The following is a 15,627-nucleotide window of genomic DNA, read 5'->3' as shown; positions in this document are numbered from 1 at the left end:
CTCAGCAGCGTGGAGCAGTGGCTCAGGGCATGGGCTCTGGGGCCAGACTGCCTGGGTCCGAATAGCGGTGCCACCAACGACCAACAGTATGGATGGTGTGGTCTTGGTACTTACCCGAGAGGGTGGTTACACGAACTGCCCATTATGAGGAAACGGAGGTACTGAGTAAATGGCTACACAAAGTGCTCAGAGCAGTGCCTGGCACACTGTTTCTACTCTCAAAGTGCCTGCTGATTATGATGATGCCACTGAAAGGGAACAAAGACCCTGGGCTCCAATGAACGAGAGAGAGGGCTTGACTCTGAAGGACACTCCTTGCTCAGGCGGGGCTCATCCATTCATCGGACAAATACATTATTGAGCTATTTAATGCCAGCCACTGAGCTAGGGTGACGTGCAGCAGTGAATGAATGTCCCTGCCCTCAAGGAGCATACAGCCAGTGGGAAAGACACACATTCAGCACAGGTTCCCACTAATGAATGCGTAACAGCAAAATGAGATCAATGCTCTGAAGGGGCAGAATTCAGCTTGCTGAGCGCTCCTAACATTAGTTACCTTGTCTGACCTGGCCTTCTGGGTCAGGGGAGTTGGCTGGCAGGAAGCTGTGCTCTGTCTGAAACCTGGAGGACAGGTAGGCAGCAATCATGCGGAGGATGGTGGGGGCTGGCAGCATTCTGGACAGGGCTGAGCCATATAAGACACAAGGGCCCTGGGGCAGGAGGGAGCTTGGTGAGAGTGCCAGAGGGAGGAAAGGTGTACAGTGAGAGGTGGCTTGCCACTAGTGGAGTCAGACTGCAGTTAGGATGAGGCCAACTCTTTAAGGAGTTTCAAGGAAGGGGATGGAGGGATTCACATGATGTAGGGGCGTATTTTGAAAAGATCATTCTGGCTGTAATATGCGGAAGAGATGGGGTTGGAACGGAAGCTGGAGAGGATACGGGGAGACCAAAAAGCGGGTGGTCATGATTCTTAAGAATCCCCTGGAGGGCCTGTAAACACATAGTCCCTGAGCCCTGGTCGCCTCCCATCCCCCGAGATTTTGATGCAGCAGGCACACAACGGGACACGGGATTCTGCCTTCCCAACATGCTGATGCTGCCACTGAGGACCACTCCAAGAGTGGCACTAGCTTGGACTCTGTTGTTGGTAGGGGAGCTGGATGAATTCTCAGATACATGCAGTTTATATGTTTTAAGAAGGCAGGAAAACCTTCCTGAAAAACTAGGGTTCTTTTAACTCTAAAGATACTTGTCCCCAACATAACTTAGTACAAATTTCAGAGATGCCTTAGTGATCTGGGGATGGGGTGAGGAGCAGAACTTCACAGAAGCAGTAGACTCACCTCCCAGAATTCCAAGGTGACAGAGACCCAGGGCTGTTCTAATCAACCCAGGCTCTGTCTGTCTAATCCTGTTCTGTGCAGTGTTTACACAGGCTTGTTTTTGTCCATCCCTCTGGCTTCCTATGGGACAGCAGCACAGCACTGAGGTTACAGAGACAGAAGCTGCGTTAAACACAGTTAATGGGTCTCTCTCTGCCTCGTGGAAAGCCAGTGAGATTGCCCCTCCTTTTTCTTAGCGCTACAGAAAAGGATGCTAGCCAACCCAGCCATTCCATCTTTAAACTCCTTCCTTGGCTCTACAATATGGTGGTGCCACACATAAGATTTAAGTTAGGCATAAAAACACTCGAACTCTGGAGACCCCCTGTTAGTTTTCCAACTCTGCCATGGCCCTGGCTGTGAGGTCCCGGGAAAAGGCAGCCCATCTGTCAGCATAGGTGACAGCTCACAGAACCCAGGACAGGGGTGTCTGACAGATCGACACCTAGGAAGGGTCCTCTTGTGCTTGGCTTTCATCTGGCAGGGGGACACACGCCTGATACAGAGCTGTGGAACTCTCACACTCAAAGAAAGGCGTTTACTCTCCAGGGAACTTGGGACCATCTAGGAAATGAAGGAGTTCCCATCTACGTGGCTACAAAGGCCTTCTTCTCTCCAGGAATGTCCCCAAGGCCACCATCCTGTAATTAGGGCCTCCCTTCCTTCCACTATGCCCTATTCAAAGCCACCACTACCGAGTATCAAGACAGAGGCCCCAGTTCACTGCTGAGTGTTCCTAGAACCTCAGAGGAAATGTTCAGTTTAGTGGCACTTAACTTTCTGAGGGCCCAGAACTCCATTTTCACAGTGGAGAGCCCAGTAGTACCGTTAGGAAGCTAATGCTGTCAGGAGTGGCTGTTGGTGGAGCTGTCGGTGTTGGGGGAGAAACAGCCTCGCGGTGCCTGTGTTTGCAGTGGAGTCCACACAGCACGCAGGAGGAACCAGGAGGCCCCCTGCTCAGGTTCTGGAGGGCTTGGAGGTGTTCCAGCGACGAACCGCTTGGAGGCTTGGCTGGGGCTGGGGCCTGGAGCGCTGCCTGTGGTGGGGTGCGACCCTGGTGTTGTGAAGTAGCCGTTCTCTGATTGGCAACGGCCTGATTCACAACACCAGCTGCCCCACCGCACCATGCCAGGGAGGTCTCTAGGACGGCTGATGGTGGCGGGGTCACCTCCTCGGTGCTGCTTCTGGACTGTGGTGAGGGGATAGAACAGCCATGGGTTAGAACCGTAATGCAAGCAGATTCAGCATTTCATCTCCCTCTCTATCCCCATCCTATCAACTTTTCTTTTTGGTTGCGGCCTTTGCCAGCCTTCCTATCCCCTGGGGTCATGGGTGGGTATAGTGGCTCCAAGGAGCCCTGGACTCTAGACGCCAGCTTATCTGTACAGTGGTGCTTCTCTGGGAAGGAAGTCTATTGCATTCAGCAAATCCTCAAAAGGAAACACAACCCTCCAAAGCTAGTGGATCTCTGTCCTGGGAGGTGTTATGGTAACCAAATATTTTTAAGGTAAAGTTTTGAGTAAAGTCTTTTCCTCACTGATACTTACAGGGAAAAAACAAAGTTGCCAAACATAGAAACCAGAGACCATTCTCACCTTGTGTTCTGAGTAGTAACTAGGCCAAAACTCCCTGCCTCTCGATTTGTCTGTCCGCCCAGGCTCCCCGGACTTCAAAGACCACGTGGAGTAGCTCCCGCATCTACTAAGGATGACCAGGGTCAGAATGGAGGTCTCCAAGGATGGAGAGTAGTTCCCTGACTCAGTCCTCCAAAGGGTAGACACACATTCCCAACACAAGATAAAGGTGATCACTGATGATTTGGGGCAGGCATGCGAGCCAACAAAAGCTGAGACTGGCTAAGAAATCAGGTGGTCAATGTGAAAACCATTAGCCATCACCGTGCCCTGCCTTTCTAGCAGCAGGTGACCTGCTGAGGCTCACCCTCTCCAAGATTCCACTGGGAGGTACTGAGTGTCTCTAGAGTAACTTAGCAGTAAGATGACTTTGGAACTCTCATTTTGGTATTTGCCTAGATTTTATCACCATTATGAAATTATGTAACATAAACTGACATGAAAATAGCTTTTGAAGTTTAATCTCAATTTCCAGGTGTCGATAAACACTTTTAAATGAACAACTCTCTGGCCCAAAACGATTCCTGCCTGCTTCATGGTTCTTAGTTACCCAAACAAGAAAAATTGCATTTTCCACTTTCTGCCATCTATCTTGGAACCTGCTTTATTTTAAGGACACAAAGTTGGCAGGTTCCTAGTACTGGATGTGGCACTGAAATTCTGCCAAAGTTCTGGCTGGAGTCAGGGGAGGCAGAAACTGAGTAATTCATCAATCATAGCCATGCCATGTAAATCACTGTGGCCTTGGAGCTCAGAAATGTCTGGATGTTCATGTCTAAAATCAAAGAATGCCTGCTGGGATATTAGACCCTAATGTCTACACTGGGGCCTCTATGGTTCACAGCATTGCCAAGCTGAGGATTTCTACCACGTGTGGGTTGCCCGTGCCAGACTCCCAGGCAGGCCATGGACCAGCTTCACAGCTCACTGTGTTGCTGGGACAGAAGGATGTGGATGTCCGCGTCAAGCACTGTTCTAGGCACTTCATATGCTCTGACTCCTTGAATCCTCATCATACCCATGGGTCATGGTCTATTGCTGTGCTCAACTGGGTAGGAATGGGAAGTTCAGAGGGATGAAGGAACTCCTCTGTGGTCTTGGAGCCAGAGTGGAGAGGGCACCCGGCTTCAGCTCCAGCTTAGCCACCAACCTCCCTGGGTGGACGCAGCTGACTCCAGGTTCTCTCCCTATTCAGATTCCTCATCTGCTGAAGGAGGGCCCAGAGCAGACAGTCTCTAGGGCCCCCCAGCTCTGCAGGCTGGGGGCCTGCTCTCTGGAATGCAGTACGGACCAATGGGTGGCTGGGTGGCACTAGGACTTTGGAAACAGGTGGGATGGGGTGTGCAGTCTGACTCTGTCCCCACCTACCTGTGTTCCTAGGGCAAGTTACTGAACCTTCTGGGCCTCCATTTCAGTATCTGCAAAACAGCGTAATAATAAGATAAAAAAAAAACTTGCATATAGCAAATGCTTGATGTGTGTATTCGATGAGTGTTGGTGCTGAGTTACATGGCTGGCATTCTGAGCATCGGGTAGAGAGAGACCTCAACAATTTTCTTTCTTGTGGGGCTGAAATTCCTGGCGACTGGATTTTGAGGGCCAATAATCACTCTGAGGATGAGCAAGCTCCAGAAAGTGGTATTAGCTCCTTGTAAAATACAGCAGGGGGCCTGCAAATTGCTCTGTTGAGTGGCCAGAGCCTTTAGCAAAGTTAATGTGCTTTGTTGGCCAAGACTTTGTACATGGTAAATTGTACCGGTACCAGGTAAAACCTGCACAAATTCCAAGGAAGTCAAAACACAATGAACCCAGAGATTGGCACTAGCCCATCCCTGCATCCGAGGGGCAAAAGGTGACTCAGGAATGGATGAGAAGCTGGGGCCATGAACACACCTATCTGCATCCCACTCTTCTTCTTGCTTCTGTCTAGCACCCACCAGTGCCCAGGGGGTCAAAGAGAGATCAAGAAATGATTGTCTCAAAAGTAACAAGTGACCATGTTTTAACTTTAAATGCTTGAAAAGAGATGGCATTGTGCAAGGGCCAGGCCTGGCCCCCTCTCTTTCCCCTCATCCCTCACTGCCCTCCTCCTTGCTCTCTGTGCTTTTCTAACTTCTCAAATATGCCATACTCCTTCCCAGCACACCTTTCCACAAGCTGCTTCCTCCACCTGGAATGTTTCCCTCCCCATTCACATAGTTTAATACCAACTCCTCCTTCAGACTTCAACTCCAAAGTCACTCCTGGACTCCCATCCCCTACACCAGATCTGAACATGCTGTCTAGGCATGGGTACTTTTCCTTCAAGGCACTTATTGCACAGTGTGTGTGGAGTCTCCTCCACTCGACTCTAACCTCACCACTGGGTCCCCAGCCTTGGCCAAAGGGGCGATGCTTGATAAATACTGGTTGGGTGAATGTATGATTTAAACTAAGACTCCTGTGGCCCAACTAATCTTTTCTAAGCGTTTCGATGAATCCCTCAGAAGAATCAAAATGGCACCAAGTATCTTAGGGACATACACAGTGCTATTTTTTAATGAGTAAACATCAATAAACTGACTGCCAGACCTCCTAATTCATCTCCCTGCCTCTCGGATAACCCCACCCTGATGCACAGAGAATCAGAGGGATTTGTCCAGGGGGTCAATCTGATCTGGTTAACCTCTCCAAGGCTCCCCACTTTGCCCAGATCCTACGGCCCCTCAGTTCCCCACCTGTCCCTCACCCTTATGGAGCAGGAGTGCCCCCACTACACCATGTGCACGTGCAAATGCAAATGCCCCTGCCCCCTTCTACCCAGGATGCTCCTCTCCTTCATGCAGTCGGGCCCCAGAGTCAGCCGTCAGGAAGGTCTTCCTGGCTCCTTACTCAGCCTGAGCTCTTGGCCAGGCATCTCTGACTCTTGTACCTTTTCTGTCCTCCACTGTTGTTCCACTCTTCAGTCTATCTTAGGAGACAGTGATCCCAAGGCTAGAGGCCATCGTGGAGTCACCTGAAACACAAGGACCTTCAGCTTGGATGTGCTCTCAATCAGCGTGAAAGTCGTGTAAAGTCAGGGGTGTGTGGACACCATGACAGTAAAAATTCGTCCTCATTGTCCCCTGTGAATCACCAGAATGTCTGGAAAGTCCCAATATTTTGCCATCAAAGTACATTTCTTCATCTCCATGGCCACCCTACACGCCAGCCCAGACCCCCGCGCCCACCTCTCACCTGGACAATGCGGTATGCATCAAACTTGTCCCTCTGTGATTCATTCTTCACACTGTGGCCTGAGTGATCCTTTTAAAACACGAATCAGAGCATGTCACTCTCCTGCTTCAAATCTTCATTCCCTTCCCACCACACCCAGAATAAAATCCAAATTTCCTGCAAAATCCCACAGGTCCTGGTGGTCTAGCCCCGCCTACCCGTCCCCCATCTACTTCCCCACTTTGTGGACTTAGCCACTTTGTCTTTCTTTCAGATTTCGAAACATAGGGCTAGACCATATGGCGCCTTCTGCAATGTGAAAAATCGGGCCTTTCCTGTAATGGAGCCTTTTGTGAGCTCAAGAAGGTGCCCCTTTCCCTGGGCAGACAGAGCCTTATAACGGGGTGTGTGACCTGGTGCGTGGCCTTGGGCTGGACCGCAGCCCCCACTTGCCCCAGGGCAGGAGGCTCTTGCGCCATTCAGCCACAGGAGTAGCCCTGCTGGAACATACCCTATTCCCTCCCACCTCAGGACCTTTTCACCTGCTGTTGCCTCCCTAAGGACTCAGCTACCCCAGGGGCATTTTAAAAGAATGAAAGATTTCTGGTGTTCCAAAATTCTGCACCCATTTTAACCAAAGCCTTTCATCTCTTTATTTTCCACTTTGGCCTCCTTATGTTAGTCTTCCTTCTTTACTACTCGCTTGGTAGGGTCAAGCCAGCTAATTCTGTTTGTTTTTTTTTTTAATGTCACATAATGATCCCTGGGTGTAGGCAATTCTAAGGACATGACGTTTATCTAGGCTTTATAACCTCAGAGGTCTCAAATCAACAAACCATTTTTCTGGCTGTTACTTCTGGAAAAAGATGATGGCTACAGAAACTCAGGATGTGTTTCCTCCTCCACCACCTCCAGGTGGACCACGAGTCAAGGAAGATTCCCTTCAGCCTCTGACACCCTCCCTCCCCAGTCTGGCTGGCTCAGGACGTGCGGGGGATTCAGGGCTCCACCCCCCACTCCAAGATCCTACTTCAGTCAGTTTGAGAATGAAGCCCAGAAATCCACCCCCTACCCCAGGGATTCTGATAGACAAGATGTGGGGACTACTGCTCTAAATCTAGGGCTCTGTTAAAAACTGACATTCCTAATGAGCCTCGTGCGGTGGGAGACTGACATGGCTTCAACATCTTCAGAGGAAAATTACATCTCACCCACATGGCAGGTGCTGTTGGCACCCAGCCCCACTGTTCCTGTATACAAGGGACCCTCCACCTGGGGGCTTCCTTGGGTCAGGAACGGGAGCAGGAGTGTGGTCAGTCTGCACACGGGAGTTAACATCCTCGTGCAGGCCTCATCACTGACACACGGGAGTCAGTGGACAAATACTCTGCTCTCTTGCCCCACACAGGCTCGCAGAGGTTCCCACTTGCCCACAGCAGTCACCTAGTGGATAACACAATCTTTATGGGCTCCCGCCCCCTCACCTCCCCAATCTCTCACAGTGCTTCCTGGCCCCACCTCCCAACACGCAGCGGTGCATTAGTGTCTATGTCGTGCATTTAAGTGCACTCATGTTTTGAGTGTGTGTATCTTACACTGTTCTCATGGTCACTTTCAGCAGGGTGGGAACAGGACAAGGGGAGCAAGGCACTCCCTCTCAGATGCTGACCCCACTCTTGCATGAGCAGGACCGTGAGCACCTCCTGGAGTTTTACATCCTGGGCCATCTCACTTGCTCACTCTCATCCCATCTTGACTTTCAGGGAATCAAAATACACAAATCAGGCAAAACAACCCATTCCAAGTAGGTATTTTCTAGAGTGCGTTGTACTTAACGTTTCTTCATTGTTTTTTCATAGACAATAACCCTCTAAATGGAGGACCCTTTGGCACCAAAACTCTGAGGTATTAGGATCATTCTGCACGGTCAGTAGTCACACGTGCTGTTCCAGGCTTTTAAGACAGCAGGTCTACTCCAGGACAACGGCAAAAATAAACCCAAAGGCAACCTGTGAAGCCTGCTTGTTTTAGCCCATTTTGGCTGATGCCTTCCAGGTGGGCTTTAAAATAAAAACTCCTGGTTCAAAGAGGACTGCCTGGCTGCCGAGCCCAGCCCAGTTTATTAGCACAGTTAATATCGCATGCAAATAGATTTCCCCGCTTCGGTCATGCCAGTCCATTAATTCAGCCCCTTGTCTCCTACATCTTTATCCTTGGCAGGTTAATCCTGCCAAATGCCTTTGCTGTAGCACATGTCATGCTGTGCCTATGTCCAACAATGCAATTGTGCTAATCCTGTTGTATCAGCTTTGTGGTCCTGTCTGGTCAATCCAATGGTGGAAAAACTGCATATAAGGTTTTTTGCCAAGATCTTTCTCCTACTCTGGCACTCACCCCTTCCTTTTTTTTTTTTTTTTTAAAATATGGTTTCAATTAAATGGTGTGAAAGTCAACCACCGTGCTTGGATAGCTGCCAATGCCAATGTCTTTCAGACAAGAATGTCAAGGCTCTCAGCGGGCTTCCAAACTCTTTCCAGCAGCCTCACCAGCCATCAGCTGAATATGCAAAATGAGAAGGGTTAAAACAGGAAAATCCACTAAACATCTCTTTTTTCTAGGCTTTCCATGTGTCAAGGGCTTGAAGATGACTGAATGGAGGGCATATGTAGCACCCATTATCTTTGGTGCCAACCTCTCTACAGTTTAGTGGAATCACGAACACGAATTATCAGAAAAGATATATCCCTTTCTGCAATCACCTTTGCCAGGTATCCACCTGACACAGGGAGGAGAAGCGTCTCCAGGCCCCACAGCGTATTGCTCCTCTAGTCCGTGGCACAGTAGGGTTAAGAGCATGGGCCTTGTAGCCAGATCTCTCCAGGTTCAAATCCCGGCTGGACCACTTCCTACCTCTGCCACCTCAGGCAAGTCGCTTTACCTCTCTGGACTTGCTTTCCTCATCTATAAAATGGGCAGAACCACAGCACCTGCCACATAGGATGGCTGTGAGGATTCAGTGAGTTAAAACATGCTAATCACTCAGAATGGTGCTAGCACACACATAGCACGTGCTGGGTAAATGTAAACTAATACTAGCATAGATTGTGAAATTGATCAAAACTTGCTGTCATTTGAGGCTTACTGTCGTACATATGCAAAGTGCACGGGAAGATTTCACATGCACATGTCCTTTAGGGTCTTCAGATGTAAACTCCTCTCTCCCGTCTGCTAACTGCAGACATGTGGCTATGAGGAGCCCTGTCTAGTCTCCCTGCCACTGGTCTCTGTCTCACCTCTGGCAGCTTTGGTGGGCATGAAGAGGCGTTCAGGGCAGATAAGCACAGGGGTCTGTGATTAGATTCCCAGGGACTGAGTCCCCAGCCTGCTACTGTGTGACTCTGGGCAAGATACTCAACCTTGCAGATTCTACAATCCCCACATTAGAAATTCGGGGACTTAGTTCTACATTGCAGGGTTACTGTGAGGATTAAGTGGAAAAGCACACGTGAGGTGCTTGGCACGCTGCTGAGAACACAGTAATTGCCCCATAAATAATGGCTATTATGGCCTTGGAGTCTCCTGCAAGGCATCAGGGCTTCCCTTTCCAATCCTCCATCCATCTGCCTCCTAATCTCCCCACAGCCTCACGAAGATGTTGTGAGAGCTATGTGGGATCATGTAGGGAAAGCCGCCCGCACACTGCCTGGCTTCCAACACAGGCTCAGAGACGAAGCCGTGCTCACTGCTGTTTAATCAGAGTTCACCCTGGTTCGTTTCTCACTCCAAACATCCTCAGCTCCATATAGTCCCTTCTGCATTAGTTTGAGCATTAGCCTCTAGTCTGAGCCCTGCTAAGACTTGTGAATGGTTTGTAAATGACGGTGTGCATATGTAGATTTGAAACTGCCCCTCTGTTTGAACAGAGCTGAATACGCATTCTGATGTGAGCACTTGGACACTTTTATGATCACCTCAAGGGCAGAGGGTTAAACCTATTTGGTATTGGCTGTGTCGGGACAGGATTTTGCCCTCGATGGGATGTGAGTATTTCGCTACTGGGAAGAGCTGTATGCTTCCCAGCCACCGGCCACCACATACTCCTCTTGGATCCTGCTGGATCTTCTAATAAATAAACTCCTATCATTAGTCGAAAACTTACTACGTCCTTGTTGTCAGGCTTGACACTTCACATGCGTTATCTTGTTGAATTCTAATTGAGGGGAGACAGAACTGTTTTGCCAATTTCCTAATTTAAGAAAACGGAGAAATAAAAAGTACTAAAGTCCAAAAAACGAAAAAGAGAATGGAGGCTTGGAAACAACAATTAACTTACCCAAAGTTGCAGCTAGAGAGTGGCTGCGGTGTTTTGGTTTGAGCCCAGAGCTGCTGGCTCTCCAGGCCACTAGGCTACACGATACGTCCTTGGTGCCATGCCACGTCTTCTGCTGGCATCTGAGTCAAGGGTAGACCTCCTGAATTACCAACTCCCTTCAGCATTTATTTGTTCCAAGTTATAGCTAGGCCAAATGCAATATTTTCCTTTTCATTTTAGGTTTTATTTTGTGGGGGGATATGGCAAAAAACAAAAACCCAAAACTCCTTTTCTGCAAAAATTAGGAAATTCCAGAATCTAGCATGCTCCATTGATTTTAGAAAAACCCTAAATATCCCAAGTCTACTCCACAGGTCTTAATCTAGTTTTCATTTGCCAGTCTATTGAATAGAATGGGTTTGCAATACTTTTTAATAATTAAAATATGATGGAATCAAGCTATTTGCAAAATGAGCAGTTCTGACCCTCCGGCCCCCGCGGCTCAGGAGAGTCCACCGAGGCACACCTGTGTGTTGCCTTGGCGAGAATTCCTGCTGAGAGGGCAGTCCATCTAGCCTGGGTCTTGAGAGAGCCATGCTTACCTAGCAGAATGCAAACATCTCTGAACTTTGTTACTGGATAAAAGGCAGCATTAGCTTCCCACTGCATTTCCTCCAGCAGGATCAATCACATATCCCAGCCAGACGCGTGGTCCCTGCCCATGATTAATCTCGCAGAGGCGAAGCTCCTCCTTGCGATGGATTGCTGTATCTGAGTGCAGCCTTCTGGGGGGAGGGGTGGGACGAAAATCAAGGCTGGGAGCAGAATAATAAGCACCCGACGTTTGAGAAGGTTGCTCCCTGCCATGTGCTGCAGGAAGCTTTTTTTGGTGGTTGATTCGCTGTCAGAAAATTTGCTTTTGCCGTGAATGCTACTTAGCATCATGGATGGAGATTCTGATTTCTTCTTTTCTACGGTGTGAATTTGGTGTCTTAGTTAGTTGTGTTTTTGTTGTCGTTGTTGTTCTTTTTTGGTTGTTCTCTTTGGTGGTTCTAGGGATGTGCTTGGCATGCATGTCCTGTCGGAAGGGATAGAGTGCTCGGGTTTCTCAAAGGGATTGAGCTGCTGCTTTCACACAATCGAAAGAGACCTGCTTTTGACTGCACTCTCTGAATTCTGCTTTGCTAATTCTCCACGAAATTTGAAAACGCTTGAAGGTTGTTGAATTTTCTTTCTGTTTTTATTGCGGTCATCTCGGTGATGAGGCGTGTCGAGGGGGGTGTATGTGAGAGGGGTCATAACACGGAAGTGAAAATCCCACCTGCGTTCATCAGAGGTGGCTAAGACTGGAGGTGCTAAGAGCTTCCAGAAGAGCTGTCAGCTCCTTGCCTTTCCTGAATAATGCTGTTTGTTACTATTTTAGGAACCAAGCAAAATGAAGGAAAACCTTGCTTTAAAGGAACCCAATACACAGAAGCCTCTGTTTATACAAAAACCACCTAAAGAGTGACTTCTTCAAGAGATCAAGGACTCCGTTAAAAAGCAAGTTTCCTTGATACCTTGACTGTCACACGGGAGACACACTTCGTTTTAGGGACAGGCCCATTGTAGGAAGAGAGGCACATCTGCTTTTATCTCTGAAAAGAGATTTCTCTTGAAAAAGCGTCTCCCTCCCCTGCAAGCCTGGAAGACATATTGACAACAGGAGGATTAAGACATATTGACAATGGGAGGATTATTTCCTAACCTCTACTGGGTGACAAACGCCTATTAATAAATGAACAAGACAGTCCTGTCTCCATTTTCTCTCAAACACAAAGCCCCAGCCGCCCACTGACTGGAGCTGAGGCGTCCACGGGGTTGCTGACCTCGCTTGTCCTGCCGCCTGCCCGGGGCCCTGGGAGAGGCCTGCTGGGCGAGCCTGAGACTCCTGGGCCTGGAGAGAGGCGGCCGTGGAGGGGTCCCGGCGCTCTATCACCCCGGTCAGGTGAGCTGCTCTCCCCTCCTCCTAGCACACTGTCTTGTCTTGGCTCTTAGCATTTTGTCCTCTGGCAAAGGAAATGCCTTCTTATCAGACAACATGTACACTGGGGAAGCTTGAGCGAGCAGTTTTTCTCAAGGAAGAAAAGAAGTGGTTGTTTGAAAACCCTGACTGGCATTGAGACCTCAGAGGCCTAGCTGGGCAGTTCCGGTTCTCAGCAGAGAGAAAGTCTTGCTCTTGCCCACAATTCCTGGCCGTGGAGCCCTGGGGGGGCTCCCCTGCAAGGTTCTAAGGCCTCTGTCATGACAGGTTTGCATTCTCCTCTCTTCAGTATTTCTCCCATGAAATTACCTTTTAAAAAAATGCAGCAATCATGTAGTCTTGGAGGAAGAAAACCTTTTAATAAAACGTGGTTTAACACAGTGGCAAGGTGAGGTTCTGCTTCTGAACAGAACGAGTTACCTCTCTGACACCACAAAATAGGAAAAGCCAGGAGGAATGGACTTCTGAGAATGGATGAGTCACTACCTCTCTTACAGGCACAGCCCTGAGTTGGGGGAGATGCTGGCACACCCACGCCGACTCGCTGCAGTCTCACATTCACGGTCTGTTAGCAGATTGCCAACTATTATTCAGAGAGATCACTAGAAAAATTGACGGACAAAGCACAAGTCTGAATCTTTCTGTGGTTATTAACCAGCTTCTGGGGGCTGGGAGCAGTTGCCTCACAGAGGGTCCCCTCCTAGACTCCAGGCCTAGGCATATCGCTGACATGACTCTTGCAGGATGTCATTATTGGAACAGCCCCAGAATCTACCTCTGTTAGCCCCTAAAGGAGACCCAGGTCGGCTGGAGCTAGTGAATTCCTCTGGAATTCTGGCCCTATGTACCACACCTTGAAAGTGCTTCTGAGTCCTGGGGGCAGGGGCAGCTTTCCTGCAAATGGAGGGGCTCATATCTCTGGGGTAAGGGGCTACTCAGAAACAAGAAGGTGGGATGGACCAAGACAGAGGGTAGAATTCAGGGGTCCATGCAGCTGCCTTGAAACACTATTTAAAAAAAACTTGGTGTAATTATTTATTGATGAAACTGAATGAGGCATACTTAAGACAAATATCCCCAAGACTGCTCAAAGTAAAGCACTTCTGAAGCATTTTAAGCATTTAAAGACAGTATTGTGCGAAGGGGTCCACGGTGTAGAAAACATCAAGACCCCTTCCCCGTGTGGATGTGGATGCTTTGAGAGGGTGGAGATCAGCATGGAGGTAAAGACGCAGCCCCACCCCCAAAGCTGTCGCCCCATCTGACCTTGCCGCCTTCTTGTAATGCTGTCCACGTGCTCCCGCTCACTCTGTGCCTCAGTTTCCTTATTGCTAAAAAGAGAATAACAAATTTTGAATAACAAAGTTTTGAGCCTCAAAATCAGACATTATATACCTTGCACACAGCCATGGCTACAGCCAACTCAGAACCCTGTCACAAGGCACAGATAGGAACCTACTGACCCGTTGGTACCGCCAAGACTCTCCGTCTTTGTTCTGGACGTGAAATGAGATGTCCAGCCTCCTTCCTCATTCTGTAAAAAATTTCCAGAAAATGGTCACCATCATAGTCATGCTAACTTCAGACTCAGCAAAGGCAACCTTGGGATTCAGCTGAATTTCATGGGAGCCATTCTGGCCCAAAGAAGGTCCACCTTAACATTGACCTACTATCTTAACTTGGGGCTGAAAATCTGCCAGTGGGGGTGGGTGGGTGTGCTGGGTGGGGAATTCTGCCAGCCTGGGCACTTACTGCTGGATTCTCTCCTGCACTTGTGTATTTTTTAAGACAAAGTGATGGGGCACAGCTAACATTATCACAGCACCCTTAAGTGCCTCAGCTCTTGTTTGACGTAAAGCTTCTAGTGACAAGCTTTTCTTTTAAGCACAGGTGGTGAGAGGATGAAGCGTTTCCTATTTTAGGGCTGGGGTGCTCTCATCCTCCCCTCCCCCCTTCACCCCCATTCCACATCCTTAGAAAGGGAAAAAAAGCCCTGGTGGGACGATGATGCAATACTCTTTAGATAAAGTGCCAAGCCCACAAGCTAGCTGATGTTATTCCTTTGTCCCCTCACTCCCAGAGGCAACAGCTGCAGACCTGAGGGGTCAGGAGAAGGGGGCACTTTCAAGAGAAGCTGAAAAGAAAGGGGTGAAACGAGAAGACTCTCTGCAACTTGTCTTCACGGCTGAAGATACACCTGACCTCCATTCCCTTTGTCCTCTAGAGGCACTAAAATGGGACATGAGAAGATGGGGAATGGGCCATGGTTTTGTCCCCATTTTGCAGATGGGGAAAACTGAGGCAGTGGGGCTTAAAGCACACTTTTCTGGAGGCAGCCTATTAGCCTTTATGAAAATCACAGTTAGTAGGGGCCAATTATATTTCATAAATGTCTTTGAAGCAAATTTTGTTTCACAGTTGATGCTTTTTATTTTCTTTACTCCTATAATGGGCCAGACTAGCAAAGCGAAGAGGTGATGATGATGCGGCAGCTCATCTACAATATTTATTCAGACTGAATCGGTGGGAAGTTCAGGTGAGCAGGCTGCCCTCCAGAAGGACTTGGAGGGAAGGTTCATCACAGTAATACCCAGAGCGCCAACAAACATTTCCAAAAAGCTCTTCTACTGCCTTTTTTAGTTTGAATTGCCTGTTAGTAGGACCATGCGCAGCTTATAGAAGTATATGAGATTATGACCTTGCTTCTTTAGGGAGAGCCCTGAAGTCAGAAGGTGAGAGCTACCATCACTTTACCCCCATGCAACCCTGGGCCACTCACTCCTCTACCCCAAGCTTCAGCTGCATCACTTCAGCTGCATCGCGTACAACAGGGTACTGGGTTATTATGCTTGAACAAGACAACGTGTCCATGTGAGGCTTTGCCATTTGCAAAATGCTTCCCCCCACTCCTGGCCAAGTACACTTAACTATAAAACACTGCCCACCTTTTGTGGCTAGTTCTCAGTGTCTCACCACCTAATACTCCTCAAGTAGAAGGTAGTGTGGCTGGAGGTCTGAGGGGACTCCCACGGAGACCCCCTGGGTACCTGGGTGATAGGGTAAAGGTCAGCAAGACAGACA

The 15,627-nt window shown here is 48.9% G+C and overlaps 1 pseudogene across 1 annotated transcript in view; it reads right to left on the bottom strand.

The window, feature by feature from the left end:
• Positions 1-2,500: 2,500 nt before the first annotated feature.
• Positions 2,501-15,627, bottom strand: part of LOC147917020 (uncharacterized) — a 118,477-nt pseudogene continuing 105,350 nt past the window's right edge. Inside the window, exons 3-8 of the transcript XR_015552205.1 lie at positions 13,813-13,877; positions 6,233-6,301; positions 5,928-6,011; positions 4,385-4,434; positions 2,978-3,080; positions 2,501-2,571 (exon numbers count right to left, since the gene is read on the bottom strand). The product of XR_015552205.1 is annotated as an uncharacterized LOC147917020 (transcript). The remainder of the gene's footprint in view (positions 2,572-2,977; positions 3,081-4,384; positions 4,435-5,927; positions 6,012-6,232; positions 6,302-13,812; positions 13,878-15,627) is intronic.

This window comes from Ceratotherium simum, chromosome 5 (assembly GCF_057802395.1).
Source record: "Ceratotherium simum simum isolate JZ-2026a chromosome 5, ASM5780239v1, whole genome shotgun sequence".
NCBI lineage: Eukaryota > Metazoa > Chordata > Mammalia > Perissodactyla > Rhinocerotidae > Ceratotherium > Ceratotherium simum.
This window is presented reverse-complemented; position numbering and strand designations above follow the sequence as displayed.